The sequence below is a fragment of the Neomonachus schauinslandi genome, chromosome 1, assembly GCF_002201575.2.
Source record: "Neomonachus schauinslandi chromosome 1, ASM220157v2, whole genome shotgun sequence".
Classification (NCBI taxonomy): Eukaryota; Metazoa; Chordata; class Mammalia; order Carnivora; family Phocidae; genus Neomonachus; species Neomonachus schauinslandi.
The window spans coordinates 171,436,901-171,462,296 of NC_058403.1; the positions used below are offsets into that span (position 1 = coordinate 171,436,901).

Consider the following 25,396-nt stretch of genomic DNA (forward strand, 5'->3'; position numbering starts at 1 on the left):
TTCTCATTCTTCAGGTTATCAGTCTTATTTTTTATGTGAGCAATCATCGGATTTATAAAAAGATACAATAAAGTTTAAAATGATACAAAATATCAATTTCAAAACAACACCAAAAACTGAGTGTATCTAACCATACTCAGCTAGCTCATAACAGAGCAAATGGGTAAGTGGAATAATTCATGCTATCATGTACTACTCTATGAACGGGCAACAGAACAAGCTGGTAAAGGCAGAAGAACTCTCTATCTTCTAAGGATTAGAACCAAAGGGCTCCAGATCACCTGGTATCTGCTCAATGTTGTACCTCTGGTTAGAAACGTATATGATGAGAACTCCAGGGATCTTCCGGATCCTTCATTTAGGGTCTTGGTGACCACAAGATAACACCTGTGCTGAGTTACTCTGTACTAAGCAGTCGTCTGCATTTGTTTCTTTGTGTGTTACAGTAATTACTCAAATCTTGGATCCTTGGCAATCCTTAGAGCCACATGATACTTCTGCTGTCATTTCTCAATGACAGCCATTACACAGTTATTTCTGCAAGGATACACATGGCATATGGATGGCCCATCACTGACTGGGCTAAGGCAAATTTGTGTTTAATGGAAAAGTGGATAAAGTTGGTATCAACCAGGATGTGGTCAGGTGGGCTCAGCTGTGTGTTATATTGGAAGAATAAGCAGAAAGGATATTGGGGGACTTCTTCTTCCTTGAGTGGACTGAGATCTTTCTTTATTTTTTAGGTTTTAATCTTTCCTTCTCTTTAAGCCTGATTTCAGAGACTTAAGCGTTCACTTCACGGCCACATACATTCTTGCTTTCTTTTGCTTCCCCCTGTTCATGCCACACTCTTACTTCTTAGTCCTTCCTCTTTAAAACAACTTTTTCATTTGGCTTCTAGGACTTGACTTCCTTTAGACTCACTTTAACCATGTCTCTGGCTAATCTTCAGACTCCTTCCTTTATTCTTTTTCATTTCAACCTCTCAGCATCCCCCCCGCCCACACACAGCTCCATCCTCAGTCTTTTTATTTTTTCATATCTCTACTCATTGCCCAGGAAATTGCAGCCATTCTCAAGGTCTATGTTTAACATCTACATGCCCATGAGTCTCAAATTCTGTGTCTAACCAAGATCCTTCCTCTAACTCCAGACTGGTACATCTAAGTCCTCAGTGAATCACAAATCAGACAGAGTTCTATTGGAGAAGCAGAACAAGGAGGAGATACATTTCTGCAGTCAATTGGCTTGTGGGATGGTGGACCCTGACTAAGAAAGTGAGAAATCTGTAGGGCAGGCTGTCAGGAATGGCAGGCTGGTACTCTCAGCCAAGGGCTCAAGTTATTATCCACAGGAGCCAATGACCTCCTATCATAGAAAAAAAAGTTAAAGTGAGAAAATAAATGTTTGTTCCATGAATTAATTGATATCTTTTATTTCCTTTCTATGGATTTTTTTAACTGGGGAAAGAAACTGACTTACATGTGCAATATTTGTCCTGTACTATATAAACTAAATGTTTTAATTAATAAGAAGAGTAATACCTAATATTTATCAAGTACTTACTATGTGCCCTGGTACTGTTATAAGAACTTTAGGTATTATCACAGTTAAGCCTGTGACAACACTATGAAGGATATTGTCATGATTACCAGTTTTCACTCAAGAAAACTGAGGCATGGAGAGAGAAGCATCTTGCCTAAATTCACAGCTTATAAGTGATGGAGTTTGTATTTGAACCCATGCACTATGAGTTTAGTGCTTGTACTAAGATTTATTTACTGTGGGAAGGAACTACAATCTTTGTTTACAAGGATAAAGAAGCTAAGATAATGACAGTGAGGGAGTTTAAAAACAATCCAGAGCTTCCAATATAGTTATAGGTTGCAAAGACACACATATTTACCTCTTAAAAACATGTGAAATTTGCTAAGACAGACATAATTATGCAATTTTTTGTGGGAAATAATTGGTAGCAAAAATGACCAAATAAACTCTGATGGGCTGTATAAATTACTTGAAACATCTTAGAAAGAATGCTTTAACATGCTTGAATATCTTCAGTATTAAAACTAGGGAAAAATAGGTCATACCCAGCCTGTTGCCAGGTTTTTGTTTTTTTTTTTAATAATTTTTTTTTGAGGGGTGGTGAAAGATGGCGGAGGAGTAGGGGACCCTATTTCAACTGGTCCCCAGAATTGAGCTGGATATCTACCAGACCACTCTGAGCACCCACGAAATCAGCCTGAGATGTAAGAAGATCTGGATCTCTACAAACAGAATATCACAGGTGGTTGGTTTTGAGGTATGAAGCGGGGAGCCCTGATTCCGCAGGCAGATTTCGGAGGATAAATGGCAGCAGGAGGGTGCCTGGCTGTGGGGATCCTACACCACTGGTGAGCGACAGCCTTGCGTGCTGCGGATGGGGCACAGACTTGCAGCCTGGTAGGGGTGGGGAAAGGACTTTAGGGCAGCCCCTGGGGTGGAAACCCAGAGCGGCAGGGGTCGCATGGGAGAACTGGAAGCATCTGGCGGTTTTAGAAGCACAAAGGGCAGAGACGTGCCCCGACCTGGAGGCAGGACTGGGGGCATTGAGGAGGGGCACACAACCCAGAACGCTGCAGTTTATAGCAGCACAGACAGTAACACAGACAGTGTGGCCTGGAGAGCTCACTGAAGAACAGACTGCAATCTCTCTGCTCTGAGGCAGAGGGTTGGAAATGGTCTCTTCTGCTCTGACTCATGGTAGAGATGCGGAAAGCCGCCAGAGAACAAAAGCCCCCAAAACTGATTCCCACTGAGCCCATCCCCCGCCACAGGGGGGCAGGGCAACTCCGCCCAAACAGGGTTGCCTGAATAACAGCGCGGCAGGCCCCTCCCCCAGAAGACAGGCTGGGAAAACAAGAGGCCAGCAACCCTAAAGTCCCAAGAAAACAGGTGCATCTTGCTTGGGTTCTGGTTAATAATTTGGACTCTATACATTCCCTCAAACACCCATCATCAGAATGACTAGGAGGAGGAGCCCCAAAATAGAAAAGACTCAGAGATCATGACTTATGCGCAGATTTACAAATGGATGCAGATATAACCAAGATGTCAGAGATGGAATTCAGGCTAGCAATTGTGAAGACAATGGCTAGAATGGAGAAATCAATTAATGACAACATAGAGTCTCTAAGGGCAAAAATGAAAGCTGAATTGGCAGGACTTAAAAATGTTATCAATGAGATCCAATCCAATCTAGATAATCTAACAGCTAGGGTAAGTGAGGCAGAAGAACAAATAAGCAACCTGGAAGACAATATAATAGATAAAAAGGGAAAAGAGGAGGCCAGGGAAAAGCAACTCAGAATCCATGAAAATAGAATCAGAGAAATAAGTGACAACATGAAGCATTTCAATTTCAGAATAATTGGAATCCCGGAGGGAGTGGAGAGAGAGAGATGTATTTGAGCAAACTGTAGCTGAGAACTTCCCTAATCTGGGGAATGAAACAAACATTCGAGTCCTAGAGGCAGAGAGGACCCCTCCCAAGATCAAGGAAAACAGGCCAACACCCCGGCATATAATAGTAAAACTTGCAAATCTTTAGAACCAAGGAAACCATCTTAAGGGCAGTTAGGGGGAAGAGACTCCTTATGTACAGAGGGAGGAACATCAGAATAATGTCAGACCTATCCACAGAGACCTGGCAAGCCAGAAAGGCCTGGCAAGACATATTCAGAGTACTAAATGAGAAGAACATGCAGCCAAGAAAACTTTATCCGGCAAGACTGTCATTTAGAATGGATGGAGAGATGCAGAGCTTCCACGACCGGCAGAAACTGAAAGAATATGTGACCACTAAGCCAGCCCTGCAAGAATATTAAGGGGGGTTCTATAAAAGGAGAAAGACCCCAAGAGTGATATACAACCGAAATTTACAGGGACAATCTATAAAAACAACGTCTTTACAGGCAACATGATGACAATTAATTCATATCTTTCAATAATCACTCTCAACGTGAATGGCCTAAATGCTCCCATAAAACGGCACAGGGTTGCATACTGGATAAAAAGAAAGGACCCATCCATATGCTGTCTACAAGAGACTCATTTTGAACCTAAAGATACGTCCAGACTGAAAGTGAAGGGATGGAGATCCATCTTCCATGCCAGCGAACCTCAAAAGAAAGCTGGGGTAGCAATTCTTATATCAGACAAATTAGATTTTAAACTAAAGTCTGTAATTAGAGACACAGAAGGACACTATATCATTCTTAAAGGATCTATCCAACAAGAAGATCTAACCATTGTAAATATCTATGCCCCCAACATGGGAGCAGCCATCTACATAAGCCAACTGTTAACCAAAATAAAGAGTCATATTGATAACAATACGTTAATTGTAGGAGACCTCAATACTCCAGTCTCAGCAATGGACAGATCATCTAAGCAGAAAATCAACAAGGAAACAAGAGCTTTGAATGATACATTGGACCAGATGGACCTCATAGATATTTACAGAACATTCCACCCTAAAACAACAGAATACTCATTCTTCTCGAGTGCATGTGGAACTTTCTCCAGAATAGACCACATACTGGGTCACAAATCAGGTCTCAACCGATACCAAAAGACTGAGATTATTCCCTGCATATTCTCAGACCACAATGCTTTAAAACTGGAACTCAATCACAAGAAAAACTTTGGCAGAAATTCAAACACTTGGAAGCTAAAGACCACTCTGCTCAAGAATGACTGGGTCAACCAGGACATCAAAGAAGAACTTAAACAATTCATGGAAATCAATGAGAACGAAAACACATCAGTCCAAAACCCAAGGGATACTGCAAAGCTGGTCCTAAGGGGAAATACATAGCCATCCAAGCCTCACTCAAAAAAATAGAAAAATCCTGAATTCACCAACTAACTCTACACCTTAAAGAACTAGAGAAAAAGCAACAAATGACGCCTAAGCCACGCATTAGAAATCATTAAAATTAGAGCAGAAATCAATGAATTAGAAACCAGAAACACAGTAGATCAGATCAACGAAACTAGAAGTTGGTTCTTTGAAAGAATTAATAAGATCGATAAACGACTGGCCAGACTTATCCAAAAGAAAAGAGAAAGGACCCAAATCAATAAAAATTATGAATGAAAGGGGAGAGATCATGACTAACACCAAGGAAATAGAAACAATTATTAGAAATCATTATCAACAACTATATGCCAATAAACTGAGCAATCTGGATGAAATGGAGGCCTTCCTGGAAACCTATAAGCTGCCAAGATTGAAACAGGAAGAAATTGACAACCTGAATAGGCCAATAACCAGTAATGAGATTGAAGCAGTGATCAAAAACCTCCCAAAAAACAGGAGTCCAGGGCCTGATGGATTCCCTGGGGAATTCTACCAAACATTCAAAGAAGAAATAATACCTATTCTACTGAAGCTGTTTCTAAAAATAGAAACAGAAGGAAAACTTCCAAACTCATTCTATGAGGCCAGCATTACCTTAATCCCCAAACCAGGCAAAGACCCCATCAAAAAGGAGAATTTCAGACCGATATCCCTAATGAATATGGATTCCAAAATCCTCAACAAAATCCTAGCTAATGGGATCCAACAATACATTAAAAGAATCATCCACCACAACCAAGTGGGATTTATCCCTGGGATGCAAGTGTGGTTCAACGTTTGCAAATCAATCAATGTGATAGAACACATTAATAAGAGGAGGGAGAAGAACCATATGGTCCTCTCAGTTGATGCAGAAAAAGCATTTGACAAAATACAACATCCTTTCCTGATTTAAACTCTTCAGAGTATAGGGATAGAGGGAACATTCAAGTTCATAAAATCCATCTATGAAAAACCCACAGCGAATATCATCCTCAGTGGGGAAAAGCTGAGCCTTTCCCTTAAGATCAGGAACATGTCAAGGATGCCCACTCCTGCCACTATTGTTCAACATAGTACTAGAAGTGCTAGCAACAGCAATCAGACAACAAAAAGAAATAAAAGGTATTCAAATTGGCAAAGAAGAAGTCAAACTCTCTCTTTTCACAGACGACATGATACTTTATGTGGAAAACCCAAAAGACTCCACCCCCAAATTACTAGAACTCATCCAGCAATTCAGTAATGTGGCAGGATACAAAATCATTGCACAGAAATCAGTTGCTTTCTTATACACTAACAATGCAACTGTAGAAAGAGAAATTAGAGAAACGATTCCATTTACAATAGCACCAAAAACCCTAAGATACCTCAGAATAAACCTAACCAAAAAGGTAAAGGATCTATACTCTAGGAACTACAGAACACTCATGAAAGAAATTGAAGAAGACAGAAAAAGATGGAAAAATATTCCATGCTCATGGATCGGAAGAATAAACATTGTTAAAATGTCTATGCTACCCAGAGCAATCTATACCTTCAACACCATCCCGATCAAAATTCCAATCACATTTTTCAAAGTGCTGGAACAAACAATCCTAAAATTTGTATGGAATCAGAAAAGACCTCAAATCGCCAAGGAAATGATGAAAAAGAAAAACAAAGCTGGGGGCATCACGTTGTGTGATTTCAAGCTATATTACAAAGCTGTGATCACCAAGACAGCATGGTACTGGCACAAAAACAGGCATATAGACCAATGGAGTAGAATAGAGAGCCCAGAAATGGACCCTCAACTCTATGGTCAAATAATCTTTGACAAAGCAGGAAAAAACATGCATTGGAAAAAAGATAGTCTCTTCAGTAAATGGTGCCGGGAAAATTGGACAGCCACATGCAGAAGAATGAAACTCAACCATTCTCTAACACCATTCACAAAGATAAACTCAAAGTGGATGAAAGACCTCAATGTGAGACAGGAATCCATCCAAATCCTAGAGGAGAACATAGGCAGTAACCTCTTTGACATCGGCCACAGCAACTTCTTTCAAGATACATCTCCAAAAGCTAGTGAAACAAAAGCAAAAATGAACTTTTGGGACTTCATCAAGATAAAAAGCTTCTGCATAGCAAAGGAAAGAGTCAACAAAACAAAGAGGCAACCCACAGAATGGGAGAAGATCTTTGCAAATGACACTACAGATAAAGGGCTGGTATCCAAGATCTATAAAGAACTTCTCAAACTCAACACCCAAAAAACAAATAATCAAGTCAAAAAGTGGGCAGAAGATATGAAAAAACACTTCTCTGAAGAAGACATACAAATGGCTAACAGACACATGAAAAAATGTTCATCATCTTTAGCCATCAGGGAAATTCAAATCAAAACCACATTGAGATATCACCTTACACCAGTTAGAGTGGCAAAAATGGACAAGTCAAAAAACAACAAATGTTGGAGAGGTTGTGGAGAAAGGGGAACCCTCTTACACTGTTGGTGGGAATGCAAGTTGGTACAGCCACTTTGGAAAACAGAGTGGAGGTGCCTCAAAAATTTAAAAATAGAGCTACCTTATGACCCAGCAATTGCACTTCTGGGTCTTTACCCCAAAGACACAGATGTAGTGAAAAGAAGGGCCATATGCACCCCAATGTTCATAGCAGCAATGTCCGCAATAGCCAAACTGTGGAAAGAGCTGAGATGCCCTTCAACAGACGAATGGATAAAGAAGATGTGGTCCATATATACAATAGAATATTACTCAGCCATCAGAAAGGATGAACACCCAACTTTTACATCAACATGGATGGGACTGGAGGAGATTATGCTAAGTGAAATAAGTCAAGCAGAGAAAGTCAATTATCATATGGTTTCACTTATTTGTGGAACATAACGAATAGCATGGAGGACACTAGGAGAAGGAAGGGAAAAATGGGGGGGGGATTGGAGGGAGAGATGAACCATGAGAGACTATGGACTCTGAGAAACAAACAGGGTTCTAGAGGGGAGGGGGAGGGGGGCTTGGTTACCCCGGTGATGGGTATTAAGGAGGGCACCTACTGCATGGAGCACTGGGTGTTATATGAAAACAATGGATCGTGGATCACCACCTCAAAAACTAATGATGTACTGTATGGTGACTAACACAACATAATAAAATTTTAAAAAAAGAAAAATAAAAAAAGAAACTGAAAAAAATATTTTTTTTATTGAAACATAGCTACTATTATTTGTTTACATATTGTCTGTGGCTGCTTTCATGGTAGGAGGCAAAGCTGCGTAGTTGTGGTAGAGACCATTATGACCTGCAAAACTGACAATAACTTTTATTTAGCCCTTTATAGAAAATATTCACTGACCAATGAGTAGTAGAAAGCCCTTGGAAATTATTATTGTAAAAACTGTTCTGCTTTAAAAAAAAAACAACAAAAAAAACTGTTTTGCTTTCTTTCTACAGTTGTCCCAGTGTCCAGTTGGCTTTGAGGTGAAGACAGAATTTGGTCATGGGGTCATGAGAGCAAAAACGTCCCCCCAAAATGCAAGTAGTCATGCCTTCTTACAGGTGCTTACATTTAGATAACAAATCTACTTAAAATCATTTAACACAAATCGCAAGGCAAACTTTGAGCTTTTAGAGCCCTCTGGGAATCATTTGTTTGATTCATTAGCTGTTAAACAGATGTCTTCACATTAGAATTTCAGGGTCCATAAAATGTGATACGATATGGGAGTGCATCTAAAACAGAGACCATTAGGGGCGCCTGGGTGGCTCAGTTGGTTAAGCCACTGCTTTCGGCTCAGGTCATGATCCTGGAGTCCCTGGATCAAGTCCCGCATCGGGCTCCCTGCTCGGCGGGGAGCCTGCTTCTCCCTCTGACCCTCCCCCCTCTCATGCTCTCTCTATCTCATTCTCTCTCTCAAATAAATAAATAAAATCTTTAAAAAAAAAAAGTTTAAAACAGAGACCATTAAAGACCAGCTCTCTTCATGTGAGTTTCTGTTAGCTCTTCTCCCCATCCCCTGGCCCCTACTTTGTCTCTTTCTTTGCTCATTTTTGCTGCCCAGGTACTCACTGGTAAAGCTCTCATCAATTTTCTTACCATTCACCTGCAAAAATTAACAATTCCAGATTCATGTATTTTATGTTCAGAAACATTTAAAATATATATATTTTTAGATTTACTGTTAAAAACAGAATTTCTTGCAAGGTAAAATAGGTATTTAGAGGAAGTTTCTATTTAGATGGTAGTTTCAATATAAGATATTATAAAAGCAAATGGCTTCCTATTGATTTATATTCTTGTTATATGTTAAATACTTTGTTAAGAAGTATTACATAGTATATGATTTAATAAATATGGGGAATTAATGGATATTAAATTATTTAACTGCTTTAAAATTTTTTTGTAGTTTAAAAAAGCAAAAAAAAAATCCTCTTCCCCACTGGCATCAAATGTATTCATTTATTTATTTTTATTTGAAACATCTACATCTGGGAAGTCTATATATGAACTTATACAACAACTAAACTGGAAATTTCTCCATTTATCAAACATTTTCTCAAATTTACAAAGTTATAAACTTTCTGCAAGTCACTGAGGATACAAAATTGGTTCCAAATTTAAATATTATAATCATTAAAAACAGTAATATTGACAGCAGTAATTATCAAAATATAGGAGCAGCAGCCAAAATTATATTCAGAGAACTACTTCTGGATTTAAATTTTTCTCATTGTTAAAGGAATGAAAGATAAAGAGTCCAGCCTAAGAAGAAAAACAATAAGGGGTGCCTGAGTGGCTAAGTTGGTTGAACATCTGCCTTCGGCTCAGGTCCTGATCCCGTGGTCCTGGGACTGAGTCCCACATCGGGCTCCTCACTCAGCGGGGCCTGCTTCTCCCTTTGTTTCCACTCCCCGTGCTCATGCACTCTGACAAATGAATAAATAAAATCTTAAAAAAAAAAAAGGAAAGAAAAACAGTAAGAAAACAAAATTAAAAGCAAGAAGGAAACAGAGGTGCTGGGTGGTTCAGTAGGTTGATCATCCGGCTCTTGGTTTTGGCTCAGTAGGTTGATCATCCGGCTCTTGGTTTTGGCTCAGGTCATGATCTTATGGGTCCTAAGATCTAGCCCTCATCTGGCTCTGCACTCAGCAGGGAGCCTGCTTGAAGATTCTCTCCCTCTGCCCCTCCCCCTACTTGTGCAGGCAGAAGTGCTCACTCTCTCTCTCAAATAAATCAATCTTTTTAAAAAAAGAAAATAAAGAAAACAATAAAGAGAAAGCCAAAAACTAACATTTTTTAAAAAATGAAAAATAGTATTGTTAAATCTAAGAACTGGATATTGGATAAAGGGATCCAATACAACATGTATATAAGCAGTAGAAGAAGATGATCTCCAGACCAAACTAATCAATTAAAAAGAGGAAAACAAATCAAAGATGAAGAAGGTGACATAAGAACACACAGAAAGGAGTTAAAAATAAATTAAAAGTGAGAATATGCAAACATATGTTGATCTATGGTAACCTCACTTTAAAAAGATATATGACTATAGTTTTCAAAGTCACTTAGTATACTCCCAACTGGTAACTTTACCTATAGATTGTTTTTAAAATTCTATAAAATATATCTTTAATAATTTTACACATATTAACTACAAGAAGTAAGAGAAAGATTCTTCTATCCTGAGATAAAACAGAAAGCAATCTTCATTTAGATTTTAGCTAGTGGTTGAAAGCCAGAGAGTTTGCAGATTCTCTTTGGTGGCTCGTGTTTCTCTATTTTGTTTTGATTCTTTTTTTTTTAACTCTTAAATAGACTTTACGTTTTAGAGGATTTTAGGTCCACAGCAAAAGAGATCAGAAATTAGAGTGAATTCCCAAATACTCCCTGCCCCCTCAACATACACAGTCTCTCCCCCTACCAACATCCTTGACCAGAGTGGAACATTTTTTCCAAATGACAAAGCTACACTGACACACCAGAATCATCCAAAGTCCATAGTTTACTTTAGGGTTTACTTTCTTTGGGTTTTAACAAATTTCTAATGACATGTATCTACCACAACAGTATCATACAAAATAGTTTCCCTGCCCTAAAAATACTTTGTGCTCTGCCTATTCTTCCTTCCCTCTCCCCTAATCCATGGCAATTACCGATTTTTTTCTGTCTACATAGCTTTACCTTATGTAGAATGTCATATAGTTAGAAACGTATAGTATCTGGCCTTTTCAGATTGGCTTCTTTCACTCACAAATACGCATTTAGGATTCCTTCATGTCTTTTCATACCTTACAGCTCATTTATTTTTTTTTAGCACTGAGTAATATTCCATTGTCTGGGTGTACAATATTTTATTTATCCATTCACATACTAAAGGATATCTTGGTTGCTTCCAAATTCTGGCAATTATAAATAAAGCTGCTATAAATATCTGAGGGCAGGTTTTATTTAGACATAAATTTTCAACTTATTTGGATAAATAACAAGGAGTACAATTGTACAGTGTTTTTTTGTTGCTTTTTTTTTTTTTTTTAACGGTAACAGGGTGATGGGCATTAAGGAGGGTATTTGATGTAACGAGCACTGGGTTATTATTTACAATTGATGAATCACTGAACTCTAACTCCAAAACTAATAATACACTATATGCTAATTAATTGAATTAAAAAATAAATGCATGAATGGTTATCTTAAAAAAAATTTAACTGTGAAAAATTTTTCATGAGACTTGTTTTCTCTAGTTTACTGTAAATGTCAGCACTCTCTATTATATTACATTTATGTTGCTTACTTTGGGCATTTGAAATTTAACTACAATAGCTTAGTGGAGTATTACCTATTTTATGGCAAGAGAGAGGCATTTTTCATCTAAGAAAAAAAAGAGTATATATAAATTATCCTTATTTTAATTCACCTCTGAATTTGGGAAACTAGTCTGAGGATCCCTAGGAAAGAAACCTCTTTCATTAGGTGTCTCCAGGAGATTGCAGAATACTTTTCTTTAGAGCTCTTTAATGGTGAAATTGATTCATTTTCTGGTTATATTCTCCTAAGAGCTAGACAGTGGCATTAGAACACCTGGTTTTGGCCTGAGTGTTTCAGAAAACAGAAATTTTCTGCCTATTTCATGATTCTGTGAGGAATATATAAACTAAATAAAACCTTCACGTGCTACACAGATAATAAAAGAAGTTCTAAGTGTCCTTTCATTTTATACTCTACTAACATAACTCTGAGAAATAGTCCTAACTTCTGAGACAGTCAAGGTCCACTTTTTCAAAGGGCATTCCTTTAGGTGATAGGATAGATTAGACTAATAAATAATGAGGATGGTACATGGGGATATTGCTTTAGAGTCAATCCATTCCAGGAGAGTCCATACAATTCTGAAAGAGAAAGCCTGACTGAGGAGGTACTTGTTTATTGCTATGAACTTGTGGTTGTGGTGGTCTATTTTATACCTGCAGGATCTGTTGACTGAGAGTGTAAGGTGTTAAGAAATTGGTAACAGGGCTTGTTTAGATAGCACCAAGAGGATAACATGGAGTAAAGAGATATGGTAAAAATTTGGCTTTGCCTCTAGGTGGAAATGTAGCTCCTTATTGAAGAAAGAGTGACATTTTCTAAGTAACAATTATCTGCACAGCTATGTGTCTTAATGACTAAATTGCGTGTGAAAAGGGCATACAGATCTATCAGGGAGTATATGCCTAGTTAATTATGTCTGAAATAATAAATGTATGATTTTTCACAGGATAAGGTAAACAGCCAATTAAAATAAGATATGATATACACTTTCTCTACTCATTAGTCAAAGCATAAAACATTTTAACATTGCCTAAATAATTTACTTGTGTTAAAATAAAGGGAAATGCTTAAAACATTAATAGGGTAGTTTATAATCTTGAAGTCAATAAGTTGTTATATGATGGTTATGTGAATAATTCACCACTCCATTCAGCAGAAGAGGACTAAGGCTTTTCTGCACAGTGCAACTACTTCAAATTTGCCATAGATTTCCCCACGGGGTCAAGCTAGTTTCAATGGCTTCTCACAGATTAAGCCTGGAGACATTTTTATGCTAATATCCTACTTACATTTCTCTCCATGGAAATATTACTAACTGGGAAGTTTTACTTATTGCTACTATGATCCTAGCACTATTCAGGTGCTATGAAAAGGGACAAATAAATACTGTATGATCATACTTAGCTTCTTGGGCAAAAATAAAACAGAGATTAGCAAAAATAAAATAGAGATTAGCAAAAAAAAATTTAACAAATAACATATGCATATCAGATAAAATTCACTTTCAATATTCAGATCTCAATAGACTTCATGATTTAGTATGCAAGAGAAATCTTATGTTTCTAGAATAACTTGATCCACTATAATTCACAAAATAGATTATGTGCCCCAAATGTATGATACAAGTAAGAGATCAAGAAGGTAAAGGACCACAAAACACCTTCAGTCGGATTCACTTGAGATGGAGGTGTGGATAAAATTTGAAGAAGTGAGGGGAAGAGGGCAAGCCATTCCAGGGGGAAGGAGTGTATGAAGTAGTCCAAGTGAAGACACAATCAGAGAGGAAAGCTTGGAATTCTGCTCTCTGAAAGGAACAGTTCTGAAAAACATCCCTGTTTTTGATAGCTTATACAGAAAACAAAGTAGACCTGGCTCTCTACAGAAGATGGCATGTTCTCAGTATGTTGCCTTATGGGACATTTCAATTCCCCATTCTTAATGATCTCATCCCAAATGAATCTTCCCAAAGTTTTAATTCACTGACTTATTTGGGCTAAAGGTCTTAACATATATCCAAATGCTTGAATGAAACAGATTGCTAAAATAAGAAAAAATACTGGATTATATAACAAAGGTATGACCATTGCCATTTTATTTTGACATTTCCAATTAAAGGGAGTAAACTAGGGATCATCACGTTATATAGCATTACCGTGTGCTCTTTGATGGCAGTAGGAAAATATAGGAATCTATGTGTTTAAAAAAAAAAAAATCAGTGCTGTAATTGGCTTACCAATGCATGCACATTCTTACCATCCCTGGACTCTAATACATATTTGACATGTATGTTTGCTCTAAGAAATTCACCACCATTCTTCGAACAGTTTATAATAGTTGATTGGTCACAAAAGAAAAAATGAAGTATACCACTAACCCATTTCGCATCACTAATGGATTACATAATGGGGTCCAATTGCACCTAATCTCTTCTACCTAAGTGTGCTTGCTTGAAGATGCAGACAGAGAATTTGAAGCTGATACTAGAAAATGCTTCTGTTCATCTGGGAAGCCCTTCTCCATCTACAGATAAGCAACATCAGAATTTCCGGAGACAGACCATTCATCATTTTCTCCCACCATACGTGAAAATACAAAGAGTACTCACCATGCACATAAAACCATAGATGCATACATGTGATTTCCAAGTGAATGCATACACACTCCCACCACATTCCTTTTGGGGCATGATGCTCAAGAGATGGCAATTAATTCAACAAAACACACAGTTCTCTGGTATGATGAGCATCACAAAAAAGAAATGGCTGATTTTTAAAAACTTAAGCAAAATAAAATACATCTATAACTGAAACTTTACATAGCAACATTTTAATCTTCCTTCCTTACAGCACATTTAAATAATGTAGAGTACCAGAAAAAAACTGCCAAACCGATTGCTTTGTTTCACTGTATGTTTTACAAGTTTATAAAGCACCATGATATTGCAAAGAGTTAATTATTTCAATATATTCATGGTAATTTTTAGCTTTTTTTTGTCATTTTGTTTTTAATTTGACAAACAAAAGACAATGTTCCAAAGGTGATTTCATTTGAGTATTGTTTGTTTGGATTCCAGGCAAATGATAATTTATTAGATTTCTCTAAAGTTTATATATTTAATAAAAACTACTAAATCAGCAATGTATCTTCACAGTGACAACTTCAAAGTAAGTAGTAAACCCTCGTAACATGATTATCAAAGCTCTTCCAAATTTGAATAGCTCTATTCCCTTGCTTTTATAAATGTGTGTCTATATTAGAAATGACGTTTGAACGAACTATTTTTATGATTACTGCATGTGTTTTGAAAATATGAAACATCTAAAAATGTCATTAAAATACCCAAAACATGTCCCTGAAAGGTGGGTTTGAGGTATATTACCCACTTAAAGCTTAGAATTTTCGATTGCTTTTGCCTTTCTGAGCACCATAACTTTATTTTCAATATACACTGTCTATTATTTTCTTAGTACCAGGGAGAAGATGCCTCAAATCAACACTACAGCGATTGGGGGCACGATTGATTTGGAAAGTAATTTTTTTTTTCTGTTTCCTATATCTTTTCAGGCACACAACATTAAAACAACATCCTATTAAAAAGCTTCATAAAGTCATAATAGGCAAGACAATCTCAAAGTCAAGTGTGTCAGCTAATAATCCTGCAGAGCCATTAAATCTATACTCTTTACCAGCTGTTCAGTTTGTACCCTACCAAAATAAAACTGGTACAAATAAGAAAAGCAATTTTAGATTTCAAGCATTAGGTGAACACATATTGGGACTAGGATGGAAATGGAGATTTTTATCTTTCTAGATGCTACACAGCACAAGCCTGAGTAGGGACGTCAGGATGGATCAGGGTGGAGAGGAAGAACGATGGTAACAAGAGTTGTGTCATACAGTAGAGACGCTGCACCCTTCCACACTGTAGCCACTGTCCACATGCTGTGAAATTAAGCCAAATGAATATAAAACTAAGTAAAATTAAACTAATTAAAGAATTAACTAATTAAAGTAAAAACTTCATTTGCTCAGTCTCTTTAATGACATTTGAGTTGTTTAATAGACACACATGGCTACTGGCTACTGAACTGGATAGCATAGAATAGAGCACATTGATCATTGCAGAAAGTCCTTTAATTCAGCCCTGGGTAGAATAAAGCAATCACAAATTAGTGTCTCAATTTAATACAGCTGAAGTTTCAAATAACCTGGGCAGCCTGACTCTTTTTAGTTTTAGGAATATGCAAAGTTTGCAATCTTCATTTTAACATGGATTCGTTTTTTAATACTTTTTACTATATAGAGAGACAGAAAATTGAGTATTCACTGTCACTCTACATGAATTTTCACGAACTGAAACTGAGCGTGTCCCCTACCCCCGCCCCGTAACCAGCACCTGGATAAAGAACTAGAATTCATTACTGGCATCCCAGAACTATCCCCTCCCCTTGCCCCCTTATCAATACCTCCTTTCCAGTCATTACAGCAACACCGACTACTTTACTTATTTTATTTTATATAAAAGGGATCATATATTATCTAGTCTTGGTGTTTGGCTTTTCCTGCCTAAGATTATGTTTGCAGGGTTCATTTATATTATTGTATTTGTAAATGGCCAATTTTCATTGCTGTATAGCAGGAGCCAGGAATACATACACACACACACACACACAAGACAGATAGCAAATATTTTCAGGCTTGTGGGCCATATGGTCTCTTTCACAACTACTTAAGTCTGCCATTGTGAGGGCAAAATAACCATAATCAATGTGTAAATGAATGGATGTAGTAGCTGTGTTCCAATAAAACTTTATCTACAAAAACAGGCAGTGAGCTATACTTGGTCCATGCTCTATAGTTTGCTAATTCCTGAGGTTTCATTTTCTACTGTGTGACTAAATCACAGTCTATTCATTCTACTGTTGACGGCCATCTGGAAAATTTTGAGTTTGGGTTACTGTTAGTGGTCTGGGATCATTTTACTACATATTTTTGGTGAATATTGAGAATTTTCTTCTTATGCTTCTTCTACCAGGCATGTTCCCCACTCAGTGTTCAGTTATTTACCCCTTAGCACATACTTTAAATCTCACCCCGTTATGGGTCAGATTGTCTCCCCCCTCCCCCGAAGTATGTTGATGTTCTAACCTCCAGTAGCTGTGAATTTGACCCTATTCGAAAATTAGATCTTTGTGGATGGATGGTCAAGTTAAGAGGAGGTCATTAGGGTGCGTCCTAATAAAATATGACTGAGTCTTTATAAAAAGGGGGAAATTTGAACCAGAGATATGCTTAGAGGGAAGACAATGTGAAGATACAGGAAGAATGCTATCTACAAGCCAAGGAATGCCTGAGGCTACCAGAAGCTAGGTGAGAGGCATGGAACAGGTTTTCCCTCACAATCCTGAAAAGAAACCAACCCTCCGACACCTTGATCTTGGACTTCTAGCCTCCAGCATCGTGATAAAACAAATTCTCATTTTCACTCATTTGTGCTTTTTATGCAACTCTAGCAAATTAACACAACACCGAAGAGAGGTCTTCCCTGACTACGTATCTACAGTAGCACTCTCCCTGTTACTTCCCTTGGTCTTGCTTATTTTACTCATTACCCACTTTTCTTTATTTTTTATTTTCCCTGCTGGAATTAATTTCTATGAAAGCAAAGATCTCAACTGACTTTTGTACCACTGAGTTTTCCTTACATAGGTATACCTAAGTGATCAATAAATATCTGAATGTGCAGGGTGGCTACTGTTGCAATTTTTATCTGACACTTCAGAACTGAAAGTAGCTGGAATAGTAAGGTCCACAAGCACAAGTGAGTTAACTGAGGAAGAATTAATAGTTTTACAAGATCCAGACTGATTCACATTAATATGAGCAGATTAGGAAGAATTTTAAGGAGTGGAAAAACAGAAGACAGTCTCTGAAATTAGTATGTATTGAGCTACTATGAACCAATTATTATACTAGGCACTGTCATGTTTTGTTTTTTTTTTAAGATTTTATTTATTTATTTGAGACAGAGAGAATGAGAGAGACAGAGAGCACATGAGAGGGGGGAGGGTCAGAGGGAGAAGCAGACTCCCCGCCGAGCAGGGAGCCTGATGTGGGACTCGATCCCGGGACTCCAGGATCATGACCTGAGCCGAAGGCAGTCGCCTAACCAACTGAGCCACCCAGGCGCCCTGCACTGTCATGTTTTTATTGCTCTGCTATATCCTACCTTATTTAACTTCTGTAAGCCAGTTTCTTCATATAAACAGTGAGGAAAGTAGCAATGCCTACCCTATAGGATTACTGCACAGAATAAACAACAAAATGCCTACAATTAACTCTGCACACAGCCCAGTATAGAAAGTGTGCAATAAATGTGAACTTACAGAATTCATAATGCATTTAATAGAAGAGGAACTAAACACTAACAATGCCCAAGGGTCCACCACTTTTTTTTTTTTAGATTTTTTATTTATTTGAGAGAGAGAGACAGAGATAGTGAGAGAGAGAGCACAAGTGGGGAGGAGAGGGAGAAGCAGGCTCCCCACAGAGCAGGGAGCCCGATGCGGGACTCGACCCCAGGATCCTGAGATCATCACCTGAGCTGAAGGCAGACGCTTAACCGACTGAGCCACCCAGGCGCCCGGGTCCACCACTTGTAAGTGGCAGAATCAAGTAATGAATCCAGGATTATTTGGCCTCATTGTTCATTCTGCATTCCTATTTATATGTTCTTTCTGGACATTTTTATAGCTATTGGCTTGATTAGTATTCCTTTTGTGAGAGTAGGAGTCTTTTGTATTTTTTAAGAGAAAGCAAAACTGGCTGCTTTGAAAGGCTGCCTCGGCTATTTTGAGAGGTGGTCACAACAGGAGGCCTTGAGGCTCCTGTGTCAAACTCAAATTGTAGACCCCAACAGTTGAAACAACTACAGAAGTTTAAGAGCAGTGCCACACCAATTTAAAACCAGTTCAGTAATGACAACATCACAGAGCTCTTTCTGATTCTCTGATTTTACATACTCAGGGACTCTTTATTTGGAGAGATTTAAAAGTGTTCACTCTAATGATGGAAATTTAGAGATTTTAAATCTTAATAGAAAGACAGAAACATGATTTTCAGCCTTGCCAGCAATGATCTGGCCCATAGAACAGTTTTCATTATGATAGAGGTCAGTCAGCAGAAGCAAATCATGGCCATTGTGAGTGGTCGTGCAGCCTTCAGAAATGAACATAGCCTGGTATGACAATCTGGTTGTCTTGTTTTTAAAAGACACGGTCTTTATCTTTTGCATCTAGTATAATATTACATTTCCCTGGTACTGTCAGGGAACAATTATGTTTCAGGTTTGTAGAAAATCAACTTTTTCCTTATTGATTTTAATACTTGCCAAAACTAGGGGTACCTGGGTGGCTTAGTCAGTTAAAGCATCTGCCTTATGTTCAGATCATGATCCCAGAGTCCTGGGAGGAGCCCTGCTCCTAGTTCCCTGCTCAGCGGGGAGTCTGCTTCTCCCCCTGCCCAACGCCCCCCACCACTTGTGCGCATGCTAATGCGCGCTCTCTCTAATAAATAAAATCTATAAAAAAACACTTGCTAAAACTAAATTACAGAGAAAATAAAGTCCTAATTTTATTTTATTTTTTTAAAGATTTTATTTATTTATTTGAGAGAGAGAGAATGAGAGACAGAGAGCACGAGAGGGAAGAGGGTCAGAGGGAGAAGCAGACCCCCCGCTGAGCAGGGAGCCCGATGCGGGACTCGATCCCGGGACTCCAGGATCATGACCTGAGCTGAAGGCAGTCGCTTAACCAACTGAGCCACCCAGGCGCCCTAAAGTCCTAATTTTAAAGTAGTGGTAGTACTCTACCCATATACCTAAAAATGTAGCTATGTATACAAATATACATCTACAAACAAAACACTGATGCAAACAAATTTCATACATTTAATGAGATTTTTGCTTTTTGAGAAGAAGCATATGTTGATAAACTTCTATCCCAATACTCAAACCCCCTATAATTTAAGGACATTCATGGTGAGAAAGGAGGTCCAGAATCGTCTACTAGGAGTTGTTAACGGTCTCTAGTTTCAGTCAGCCCCGGCAGCTGGAATAACAATTTCATGAATGTGTACCAGTATCAGACAATAAATCAGAGGGCATTTGCTATAAAGTATAGGTACTGCTAAGTGAAATACTAACAGCATCTTCAAAGGCAAGAACATTTCCCACATCAACTCAAGGTTCTAACCTCATGCTATTCTGAGATTTTAACCCTAAATAATGGTCCAGTCTTTCTCATTATCAACCTGTAGTTGACAAAAAAAATGACAAAGGATTTTAGCTTCTCAATATTTATTAACCAATGTTTTACTGCATTAAGTAGAAATGAAGTCATTTTATATTATGAATATAAACTTTGTCCTATTGAAGAAATATATATACATTGAGAACTGGCATGGGACAAATTTGTAAAAAAAATATGCAATTATGTATCTACAACTGAATATGTAGCCCTCCATAGAACCAAACTACATAAAATCTTTGTGTTTTAACTTCTGAGCTGCTCTTGGCTGTCTGATTCAGTGCTGTCTATTCAGGGACGTGTCTGCTTCCTTTGGGACATTTTCTGCCTGACGATGACAAGGATGCTGTTCCAAAATGAAATTTGGAGCCCAATTTTAAATTGAATCTTACCCTCTAGAGTAAACAATAGATGGAAGCTGCCTATTAAATCATCAACTTTTAATTAAATCCTTTGCAGCTGTATGATCCCCATACTCAACAAGGTGATAAATGCATTGTATTTTAATTTAGTTATTTTTTTGTACTAAACCCAATGCAAAAGAGAGAGAGAGAGAAAATGTATGATATTTACCAAGTTACCAAGAATGGTAACTACAACTTCTTGACCAAAGCACAGTGAAGTGTTTTAAAACATTGGAGCCAGCAATTTAGAGTCAAATCTTGACCCCAGGGCCTACTAACTCTATGACTTTGGATAAATCAAATGACCTTTCTTAGCCTCATTTCTTAGGCAGATTAAATTGCTGGTTCTAATTCTCCCTCCAGTTCTCCCTATATCCACACTACTGTTATGGCCTAATTGTGGATGGAGGGTATAACTCCTGCCCTTGACTTTGAGCTTGACCATGTAGCCGGTTCTAGCCAAAGAAATGGAGGTGGAGGTCAACGTGCCACTTCTGAATGTAGGTCTGACGAGGACTCGTGTGTTTCTGCTTACTCTCTTGCATTCTGTCATCACATCATCCTAGGCAGCTGCTTCTCTTTGATCCTGAGTTCCATGATCAACATGTGAGGAGTGGAGCTGTCCCTACCCCATCTAACCTAGATGAACTGTCCCAGCTGCCTTGCAAGCACATGAAAAATAAACACATATTTTATGCCATTGAGATATTACGTTATACAGCATTACTGTAATAATAAGGAATTGATACAATTTCTTACTAATGAAATGAGAATTAAGATGGCCTCTTAGTCATAGAGTTTTGCAAAAATTAAAAAGAGCACCCATTCATTTAAGGAATAATAAATGCCTACTATTCACAAGACCCTTTGGTACAAGGTTGGGGGATTAGAGAGATAAGGTCCCTGCCATTAGGAAGTTTGCATTCTAGATGTAATGTGTATATTTGATTATTCATAACATGGTATGCTTAACATGTATTCATAACATCGTAAGCATAGTAATAAATATTAAGATAATAACTATGTAAAAATATATTACTAATTAATGTTAGTAATCTGTTCCATGTTGATGTAATGGAGAATGACAAACCTAATATGGTAACCATACAACATCATGAAAATAGAATGTCTAACAACTACCTTCTTGGACAAAAATTTTCAATAAACCATTTGTTCAGAAATGGATAATAAGTGAAAAAAAAACTGCAACATAAGACAAAATATAGATCTTGAAATTAGCAGTGTTACTCTACAGGTTGGTGTGTTTTTTTTTTAAGATTTTATTTATTTATTTGACAGAGAGAAAAAGCACACAAACAGGGGGAGATGTAGAGGCAGAGGAGAGGGAGAAGCATGCTCCCCCCTGAGTAGGGAGCCCCACATCGGGGCTGGTTTCCAGGACCCCAAGATCATGACCTGAGCCGAAGGCAGCCACTTAACCAGCTGAGCCACCCAGGTGCCCCATTGTTACTCAACAGGTTTTTGAAGACTGAGAAACTTAGAGAGGAAGTAAATTTGATTTACTGATGTCACATAGTGTGATGGCTAGTTTTAAGTATCAACTTGACGGGCCACAGGTATTTGGATCGTCATTATTCTGGGTGTGTCTGTGGAGGATGTTCCAATGAGATTAACATTTGAATCAGTAGGCTGAGTAAAGCAGATTGCCCTCCCCACTGTGAGTGGTCACTAACTGTTCAAAGCCTGAATAGAACAAAAAGGTAGGGTAAGGGAGAATTCCTTTTCTCTGCCTTACTACCATAAAGCTGGGATACTGATCTTTTCCAGTCTTTGGACTTCAGACTAGAACTAGACCTTACATGATTGGCTCTCCTTGCTTGCTGACTGCAGATCGTGGGACTTCTGAGCTTCCATAACTGCACGAGCTTTCATTTTTTATGTCCTTTATACCCTTCATTTTTTGTCCTTTATACCCTTCATTTTTTATGTCCTTATCATAAATATCCTCTCTTTCTCTCTCTATATATATTTATATACACACACATATATACATGTGTATATACATACGTGTATATATATGCATATATACACACATGTAAGTGGGTATGTATGTATGTATACACACACACCCCTTATTGATTCTGTTTCTCTAGACAACCCATACCAATATACCCAGAATATAGAAGCTGCTCCTTTCTCTTTGACATTCTGTCAAACCACATTTAAACATGGCAAATCCATAAACAAATATTCCAAAACAACCACAAAAGATATCTCAAATGAAAGAGATGTGATATATTTCCTTTACTGTTTTAAATTCTTATGATAGTGCATGCATACAAAGAGATAACCTATTTCTGTAATGATGAAATAATAATTTTGAAGTGACACCAGAAAATCTTTGAATGTTATAGCTGAAAGGAAAATGAGAGAATTACTCATTCATCATTTTACAAAAGAAAAATTCCCCCTGGTGGAAACTCAAATTTGCCAAGGTCATAGACAATGTCAAAATTGAGATAATAGTACTAGTAAGACATATCATTTATTGAGTACTCATGTATCTCCCACTGTGATTTACAATCATTATTGCATTTGATAATCACTGAACAAGTATGTGAGTTATGTGTTATGATTATCCTAGTTTTTTAAATGATGAAATAGCTTAGAAATGTTAAGCAACATTGTGTGTGGCCCATAAAGGTGGTCAAATCAGCCTTAAGCCATTTGACTTTAAAGCAGTGCTTCTCTAACTTTAATGTACATACAAATCCTTGAAGATTTTGTTAAAATGCCTGAACCTCACCTCAGAGAGTCTGATAGATTTGGTATGGGGCAGACTTCTTTAGTATTAGCATTTAAAAAAATCTCTCCCAGGTGATTCAAATGTGCAGCCTTGGTTGTAACTCCTACTTGGAGCCTGTATGGCTAAGTTCTTTTTATATCTCCTGTACCCTTTAGAAAAAGCACTCAGAATTAGGCCATTACAAATTACAAAGTACACAATCCCCTTGTCCTTAATATTGGATTTGACTTTTAGCAGGGAGGGGAAACTAGAAAACAGGAGAGTCATTAAAAACATGCTATAATTAGGATGGAAAAGGAAGCCATTTGGGAAAATAGAAATATAACAATGTTATCAACCAAAATAATATCAATAATATTAACAATAACAATGTTCAATTGTTTTAGACTAAATTTTAACACTTCTCTTACTACAGTGGTAGATTGGTTTAGCCTTTCCAATTAATTCCCTCCCTAAAATAGAATTAAACATTCAGTACCTCTGTCATGCGAATTTCTAGCACCTCCATCAGAGTAGGCAAAGAATATGTCCTGCCTCCTACTAATGTGGGCTTTGCAGGCTGCTAAAGCTTTAAAAGTGCACTTGGAGCATTCAGATAGGCCCTTTGTGCTTGGGCCATCAATTCTGAGATTTTGCCCCAGGGAGTGACTGGCACCAAAATGAGAGACACACTGACCAAATCTGAACTCAATCCCCACCCCATCCAATTCCTGAAGAATCCCAGCTGATCCACAGAACTGTGAGTGAGAAATAAATGCTTACTACATGCTGGAGTGCTAGAGTTTGTTATTTAGTATTATTCGGAAAAACAAAACCCAACTAATACAATGATATTTAAATAAAAACATTCTGTGTTACATATTGATTTTTCTTTTCACTGACCAGCATGAAACACTCCGTACCTTCCTAATGTTTCTGAAATTCCTGAATGAGTTCTAGTGGAAGGCAGCCCTCTTCCTACTATGGAAATAAAAAAGGCCAGCTGGGATATGCGCATTTGACCAGGCTCAGCACTCAATCATACTCAATTGGTAGCTTAAATCTCAATATAAAGAAACAAAGCAGCAGAGATTGTGGCAAATCCCATTTCTGCAGAACAGGAAAGATGTAAGTGGTGGCACTAAATTCTGGTGATGGAAGTGGAAAACTGTGGAGCTCCATATTCAAAGGTGGTGGTAACATAGTGCTCTCACTAGACTGCTTCTGGGACATTATATTGGCTGGCCTTTGGCTTCCTCGCCTCCATTTTCTCCTGCTAGTTTTCCATGCCTCATTTCAAGACCCTCCTGGGTCTCCTCTGAGCTGTCAATTAATCTTCCAATAAATATGACTTCTGTTTATATCAAGCAGGGCAATATTTCTCATTTGCAACAAAAATGTCTTCATGTCCTATTTGCCTTTGTTCATTTAATTCTCAAATATTTATCCAGTACCTTCTATGTATCAGGCACTGTACTAGGCTCTAGAAACAAAACGAAGAGTGAGGCTCAACTGCTCTCAAAGGATATATACATACACATACAGTTGATTCTTGTTATTTGTCATAATGATGTTTTATCAAGTCACCACAAACACTGAGTTAGTGAATACTGAACCTGGCTCTTAGGATTTAATACAGAGTTAGGCTCTAATGAACCTCTGACCACAACATTCTTTTTTTTTAAGATTTTATTTATTTGCGAGAGAGAGAATGAGAGACAGAGAGCATGAGAGGGAGGAGGGTCAGAGGGAGAAGCAGACTCCCTGCCGAGCAGGGAGCCCGATGCGGGACTCGATCCAGGGACTCCAGGATCATGACCTGAGTCGAAGGCAGTCGCTTAACCAACTGAGCCACCCAGGCGCCCCTGACCACAACATTCTTAACCAATGATCAATATATAACCTTGTTTTATGTGTGTTTCTGTTTAAGCACAGCTTCTTATTAAACTTCATTTAATAAATATATGTGCTGCCGAAGCAAGCACTAAACTTCTTTTAATAAATAATATTTATTCAATAAAATTTGAATCACGGCCAATGGCATTATAACTCATGCCTGAACACACCTTATCTAACACCTACATTTTCTCTGTAAAGCACAACACAGCTTTCCTGTGCTTAGTTATATTAGATAGCACTTCAACCCTACAAAGGCCATTTTAAACAGTGAAATCATCAAGAAAAACCACAAAAAATGTGAAAAATGGGCACTAAATATATTCTGAGAGGGACACTTGTTTAT

At 37.8% G+C, this 25,396-nt stretch overlaps 1 pseudogene; it reads right to left on the reverse strand.

The window, feature by feature from the left end:
* Positions 1 to 249: 249 nt before the first annotated feature.
* Positions 250 to 842, reverse strand: LOC110585096 (annotated as a pseudogene).
* Between the last annotated feature and the right edge of the window lie 24,554 nt (positions 843 to 25,396).